The sequence below is a fragment of the Rhamphochromis sp. 'chilingali' genome, assembly GCF_963969265.1.
Source record: "Rhamphochromis sp. 'chilingali' genome assembly, chromosome: 1".
NCBI lineage: Eukaryota > Metazoa > Chordata > Actinopteri > Cichliformes > Cichlidae > Rhamphochromis > Rhamphochromis sp. 'chilingali'.
Genome location: NC_137929.1, coordinates 31,245,889 through 31,253,054, shown reverse-complemented (window position 1 = coordinate 31,253,054; position 7,166 = coordinate 31,245,889). Strand labels below are relative to the sequence as shown.

The following is a 7,166-nucleotide window of genomic DNA, read 5'->3' as shown; positions in this document are numbered from 1 at the left end:
GCAGTTGTTGGAGCAGTTGTGGTTTTTGGTGCGGCTGTTGTGGTTGTTGGAACTGCTGTCGTGGTTGTTGTAGCGGGTGTTGTGGTTGTTGTAGCTGCAGTCGTGGTTGTTGGAGCTGCAGTTGTGGTTGTTGGTGCGGCTGTCGTGGTTGTTGGAACTGCAGTCGTGGTTGTTGGTGTGCTTGTTGTGGTTGTTGGAGCTGCAGTCGTGGTTGTTGGTGCGGATGTTGTGCTTGTTGGCGATGCAGTCGTGGTTGTTGGTGTGCTTGTTGTGGTTGTTGGAGCTGCAGTTGTTGGAGCTGCAGTCGTGGTTGTTGGAGCTGCTGTTGTGGTTGTTGGAACTGCTGTCGTGGTTGTTGAAACTGCTGTCGTGGTTGTTGGAACTGCTGTCGTGGTTGATGGAGCCGATGTTGTGGTTGTTGGAGCTGCAGTTGTGGTTGTTGGAGCTGCAGTTGTGGTTGTTGGTGCGGCTGTTGTGGTTGTAGGAACTCCTGTCGTGGTTGTTGGAGCGGGTGTTGTGGTTGTTGGAGCTGCAGTCGTGGTTGTTGGTGTGGCTGTTGTGCTTTTTGGAGCGGGTGTTGTGGTTGTTGGAGCTGCAGTCGTGGTTGTTGGTGCGGCTGTTGTAGTTGTTGGAGATGCAGTCGTGGTTGTTGGAACGGGTGTTGTGGTTGTTGGAGCTGCAGTTGTTGGAGCTGCAGTCGTGGTTGTTGGTGCGGCTCTTGTGGTTGTTTCAGCTGCAGTTGTGGTTGTTGGTGCGGCTGTTGTGGTTGTTGGTGCAGCTGTTGTGGTTGTTGGCGATGCAGTCGTGGTTGTTGGAGCGGGTGTTGTGGTTGTTGGAGCTGCAGTCGTGGTTGTTGGTGCAGCTGTTGTGGTTATTGGAGATGCAGTCGTGGTTGTTGGAGCGGGTGTTGTGGTTGTTGGAACTGCTGTCGTGGTTGTTGGAGCTGCAGTTGTGGTTGTTGGTGCGGCTGTTGTGGTTGTTGGCGATGCAGTCGTGGTTGTTGGTGCTGGTGTTGTGGTTGTTGGTGCTGGTGTTGTGGTTGTTGGAGCGGGTGTTGTGGTTGTTGGAGCGGGTGTTGTGGTTGTTGGAGCTGCAGTCGTGGTTGTTGGAGCTGCAGTTGTGGTTGTTGGTGCTGTTCTTGTGGTTGTTGGTACTGCTGTCGTGGTTGTTGGAGCGGGTGTTGTGGTTGTTGGAGCTGCAGTCGTGGTTGTTGGTGCAGCTGTTGTGGTTATTGGAGCTGTAGTTGTGGTTGTTGGTGCTGCTGTTGTGGTTGTTGGGGCTGCTGTTGTGGTTGTTGGAGCTGCAGTTTTGGTTGTTGTACCTGCAGTGGTGGTTGTATCAGCTGTTGTGGTTGTTGGAGCTGTTTCCGTTGTTGTTGGAGCTGCAGTCGTGACTGTTGGTGTGGCTGTTGTGGTTGGTGGATTTTCCATCATCGTTGTTGGTGCAGCTGTTGTGGTTTTGCAACATGTGATAGTTATTCTAGTTGTTTTGATACACATTTTTTGCATCCCTGAATCTCCATTTGCCAAAACATTATTTGCTATTCAGAAGTTTGATATATTAAATTTTTCATTCTTCCAAATAAATTCTTCCTGTTTGTTGTACACAGATATATTTCCCTTTCTATGTTCAGTAAATTCCATTTTCTTGTCTACTTTCTATTAATCAGGTTATCAGTATTAGGAGCCATTTGATTTCTTTTGTGATCTTATGAACCAAAGTCGTATGTTGGAATGCAACGGGACTTCCGAGTTGCACTGATTGGGACATATGGATTGTTTCTGTATAATGCTGTAGTTGACTGGAGTTATTCTTATAAAACATGTTCTTTTTTTCCTTTTTTTTTTTGTTCTCCTAGGTCAGGGTCGGCAACCTGCGGCTCTTTAGTCCTTATAGTGCAGCTCCGCGTGGTTTGGGAAAATAAATTAGAAGTATTTAGCTGAAGTGTTTTTTATTTATGTTACTTTCTTTTAAACTTGTAGTTCTAAATTGGAAGATTATTGTGACATTGAGATATAAAAATAAAATTCTATTTTATTATTTTTTCTTTGCTCAAAATAAGTGTCACATTCGCGGAAGCCGGTATGCCTGACGAAATGCCGTGCATTTATCGAGACTTTCAACCCCAGGTAGGCCAGTTATGAATCTTCGGATCCACATTGTCAACAGCTATTCTCCACCGTGAACTATGTTAAAAAGAAACACCGCTCACGCCTCACAGATGGCAGCTTACAGTCCTGCGTAAAGATGAAAGTACAGCCTCGATTTGCAGACGCTGTGCGCATACAGCCGGCTGTAGCTTTTCAGCTCACAGCCCGACACATACCAACACAACAGCATAGATAGCACAGACGTTAAGGCTGCGAGGCGTGATAGCGGGTGCCGCTCAGGTGCGTCCGCCTCCCCTGCAGCGGTGCTGCAGACCACGCCCCACCACACACATTAACCTGGTAAAATACATATTTAGGCAGAATTTTGCAAATATCTATTTTTCATATTTTAGCAGCATAGTGCTTTTTTTTTCCAATTATTTTTTAAAGTCAGGTCAAGTCTCCAAAAGCCCAAAGGTCAGGCGGCTCACAACAGTTTTTGTTTGCTACATGGATCATTTCAGTTCAGCTGGGTGTCTTTCCTTTTGTTATATTTCTTTAAGAGTTCAAAATGTGTTCATTACATAAATAAAATTTAATTTTCTCTGTAGCACTTCATGGATTTCATAAGCAACACACCTTAGTTGTTCACACAAAGCATAAAGGTAAAAACCAATATATACAGTGTTATCTTCATTTTAGATCTCAAAAAGTATTTGCGGCTTGCGGTGTTTTCTTTTGCGTGGAAACCGGGGCCATATGGCTCTTTGGGTCTTAAAGGTTGCTGACCCCTGCCCTAGGTAGCTTTGGATTTATTACTTTGTAAGTTAAAATAAGTAGATAATGGATTGGATTTGTTTGTTATTTGTTTTTGTTATTTAATTGTTTGCGTTCTTTGTGTTTCTGAAATCATATTATCCACCAGTATTTATACTCCTCTTTTTGTCTTGCTTTTTTGGTCAGTTTTAGTGCTATTTTTTGTTTATTTTCCTGTTAAGTTTGTTTTTTGTTGAATTGTTTTTTTGTGATACTTCTGTCTTATATTGCGATTAAATGCACAAGCGTTTCAGTGGTTGAAAAATGGATTATGTGTATATTTGACGCTGAATCCTTTATGTGCCTAGATTGTGTCTGTCTTTCATTCTTGACAAGCTGATAGAATAGCATGTTAAAGAATAAGAATTTAGTTCTGTATATTAAATGAACTGTACAACAATATACTTTCATTCTATAACTATTACCTCAATATACACAGGACACAGCAGTTTGTCTCAGTTTCATAGGTGAAGAAGAAAGTTTAGAATAGTATTATCTGAATTTTAGGAGCCAGGACCACGCCTCCAGACACATCCCTTCTCGTTCTTATCTGTAGATATGATTCCCCTGTCCTACAAGCTGTTCGTTCTTGTTTTTGCGCCCCACCCTCCTTCCCCTTTTTCAGTTCTTTCACTTTTTTCACTTCTTCACTTCTCATTAGTACATGGGGATTTCCCAGGCCTGGGAGCTGCCACCAGTCTTCTCCAAGCCCTTCCCCAAACCACACCTCAATTCATGTTTAAGCCATTCACCTTTATCTACTAAAAACGCTGTCAAGCCTAAAATGAGAACGTGGGTCAAGCTAGTGAAATATAATTGTTGTTTAGCACATTTTTTCTATAACAAGCAATGTCATGGGATATGACATAGTTCAAGTAGTGAAACTTTAACGGTGCAGCCTAGGTAAACTTATGACCATGCTGTATAAATGTTTTGCCAAAATTAATTATGGCAAATAAAAGTATCACCGTTAGCCACATTTTGATATATGGCAACCTTTACCTGTTATTCCTTCTGTGTGAATATTTTTTTAATACAGTCATTTTTAATGATATTGCTAAAAGTGTCACAAATCTAGCCTCAATCATGTGCCTTAATGTTTTTAGGACCTTTTTCAGAACTGAATGATTTTAAATGGAATGATGCAAGTGTGCTATTCCATATACTGTGAGGATAACCAAATGCTGAGTCAAGAGGGGAAGAATCAGAGAGAAATTGTGGGGTTCTTTTAAGAAAAACTTTTGCCAGACATGCACTCAGAGTATTCACTGAACCCACAACTTTTAGGTATTAAAAAAATTGGGAAATTTGGCTCCACCTTGCATTACTAGGTACAACTCAACTAGATTTAGTTACTACACTCAAAATAAAGAAATGCTTAACCATTAATTAACTACTATGACACACAACTTTAATACAGTCTGCATATTCTCTATAGCAATTATTCTTGAGGTTATACTTTCCAGTGCTACAACAGTTTATTGATTTTGCATCAACAGTAAGTTTAGCATCGCTTAGCTTACCTGCTAGAAGCAAGGAAACTGATATCATCAGTGCAACACCCATTGTTCAACCAGTTAAATCTGTAAAAGAAACATATGTCAAGGCTTGTTTTATGGTCTGGTTCTTTTTACTCTGCACTTGAGTTTCTGGACTTGTGTTGTTTATTTAATTCTTATATGAGGGCCCAGGGTTTTGTTACTATATACTATTTCCTGTATTCATTCTCTTAGAATATGTAACCCTCTCTCTTTAGAGTCAAATTCTTCCCTGTGTGTTCCCCTGCTTCCTGTGTCATGTCTGCTGTATTAACTCAGTGGTTCCCAAACTTTTTTTGCTGGGCCCCCCTTTGTTTTACACGAAAAACATTCGTGCCCCCCCCCCCCCCCCCCTTCCCCCGCGCGTGCACACACACGCGCACGCACACACACGCACTAACACATCCTCCAACCACACACACACATATTTTGCTCCATTGCGGTTTATTTCACACCTCAAACATTAAGTAAACAATTAAGCAAATACAAGTAACCTGCAATAAATTACAGGTAGTAATAAAATAAACTACTAACTCTTTTACGCTACGTCCACACCTACCCGGGTATTTTTGAAAACGCAGCTGTTTCGTCCACACGTAAACGGTGTTTCGAATCACCGAAAACGGAGATTTTTTTTAAAAACTCCTTTATTGTAGACAAGGAATACAGAGGTCGTCTGGCAACATCAAAGGTATGTGCCTCTTTTCACGTCAGGCTGTGCGCCACGTTATTGTTTACATGAGATGAATTGCAGAATAGCAGATCGAGAGGAAATACTGTTACTGTTAATCTGACTGTCTTCAGGTTTTACACGCAGTTACTGTCCCTCCATTTACAAAGGCAGAGGCGTCACCATGTGATTATTTTCCTGTGTAATAATATTCAACATTGCTATCAATAATTTTTTCAAAAAATGCCTCTCTGTGCAAAATGGGTTTAAAAACATAAACAGCTGTGGGATACTGTTTGTCCGTGATTTAGACAGGGAGAACAAATCATGGCAGGATCAGCCCGATATTATTTGTATCCCGCTGTAACTTTACTGTATACAGAGCTAACATCTCCAAAATGTCAGGAGTAGTTAGTCATTACAACAAGTGTTTGTAAACTAAAAATCAAGAATGTGGGATCCTGTTTGTCCGTGATTTGAAGAGCCCAGCTGCTCCCAACAAAGGGAAAACCAATTCTGCAGGGGAGACCTACCTCGGCACTTGTGCAGGTGAAACCAAAGGGCAGACATGCTTCACCATATTTTCTAGTCTTTGGCTTAGAATGAAGTTGGTTTGGAAACATATTCAGCGATACTTCATCTCCTGCTTTGCGTGTCTGTGGGCGCCCGTGCTAGCAGTGTCCAAGCCTTTTGTTTTTTTCCCTTTTCTTAATGCGCCCCCCCCGCCATGGCTCTGCACCCCCACCCCCCAGGGAGTGGGCCCCACAATTTGGGAAGGTCTGTATTAACTTAATTAGTGTGTCTGTCTTCCCCTTTAGTTGTCACTTTATCTGGATTTTATAATTTTTGTCATTTTGGCTGTATCACAATAAACCTAATCAACAGCTCATTTGTTGCTCAATGCTGCCTGGCTGTGAGTGTGCTCTTGGTTCCTCATCTCCACAACTAGGGATGAAGGACTGGTTCTTGCAGCAAACTGGTTTCCAGTAATTCAGTTCCTTGGAATTGCTTGCCTATTTATTCTGCTTATAGGTTCCTTTTAGACTTACATTACAATAACCTCAAGAAGTGATATCAATATTGGAATTCCTAAATTCTTATCAATTCCCATCCCTATCTACACCACATACACAAACACGCACACACAAAATCTGCCATTATGTTACTAAGTTAAAAAATTTAGTAAGTGGAATTTTAAGTGTAATTAATATTATTATGCTTTAAAATGAAATGATAAATCATGACTATTTAAAAAATCATATTGGTACAAACATCATTAGTTTTATAAGTCATAATACAAAAAAAAAAAAAAAAAATCAGATTTACAGTACAGAAAATATGTTCCATTGTACTTACCAAAACTGGAATCAAATGGAAATGTTTTAATTCCTGTTTTTTATCTGTAGATGTCTTCAATTTCTTTTTATTTTAAAATGGTGCAGTTCACCTCTTTGCTTTGGTAAATCTTTCACCTTATGTTCCTGTCAAAACACCTTTCGTCCTTTTATATTTCAGCAGAATTGGGGCTAATGACGTAAGTGAGAAATGATTGATGAGGTTGTGGCACCTCTAGAATGTCACATCACAGGATTCACAAGTTTGTCAAGCCACGTTTCTTGGCCTAATATAACATTGCCTCTCCCTTCTTTATGTTTCATAAGAGTGACTCAAAGATATAATGACAGACCAAATACAGAATTCTAGTATGGTGAGAAGAAGTTGTAAGAAATGAAAGAGATGTATGATCAAAGTAAATGGACATCTTTACAGAGTGTGAGCCTCTCGAGTTATTTACCACACGACACGACAACTTTATAGTGATATACTGTAACTCAGAATCACAGCTAAATTTCCTGATATTTTTCCAAGTGATTGCAAACTCATTAAATCAAAATGATTTAATATGAAATTATAATATCTCATAATTGAAACATGACATGTATCAGTAGGAAGTACTTTATATTGACATTCTAAAAGTGCTTTTACTACTTTGTTAGAACAATTTGTTTTAAAAGTGGCTCAATAATACATTTTCGATCACACTGATTTTAT

At 40.4% G+C, this 7,166-nt stretch overlaps 1 long non-coding RNA gene across 1 annotated transcript; it reads right to left on the bottom strand.

Moving 5' to 3' along the window:
• Window positions 1-1,139: 1,139 nt before the first annotated feature.
• LOC308395589 lies at window positions 1,140-6,578 on the bottom strand. Its single transcript, XR_013971415.1, has 3 exons — window positions 6,471-6,578; window positions 4,430-4,489; window positions 1,140-1,447 (listed from the first exon to the last, which is right to left on the bottom strand). It is a non-coding gene; the product is annotated as an uncharacterized lncRNA (long non-coding RNA).
• Window positions 6,579-7,166: the final 588 nt, after the last annotated feature.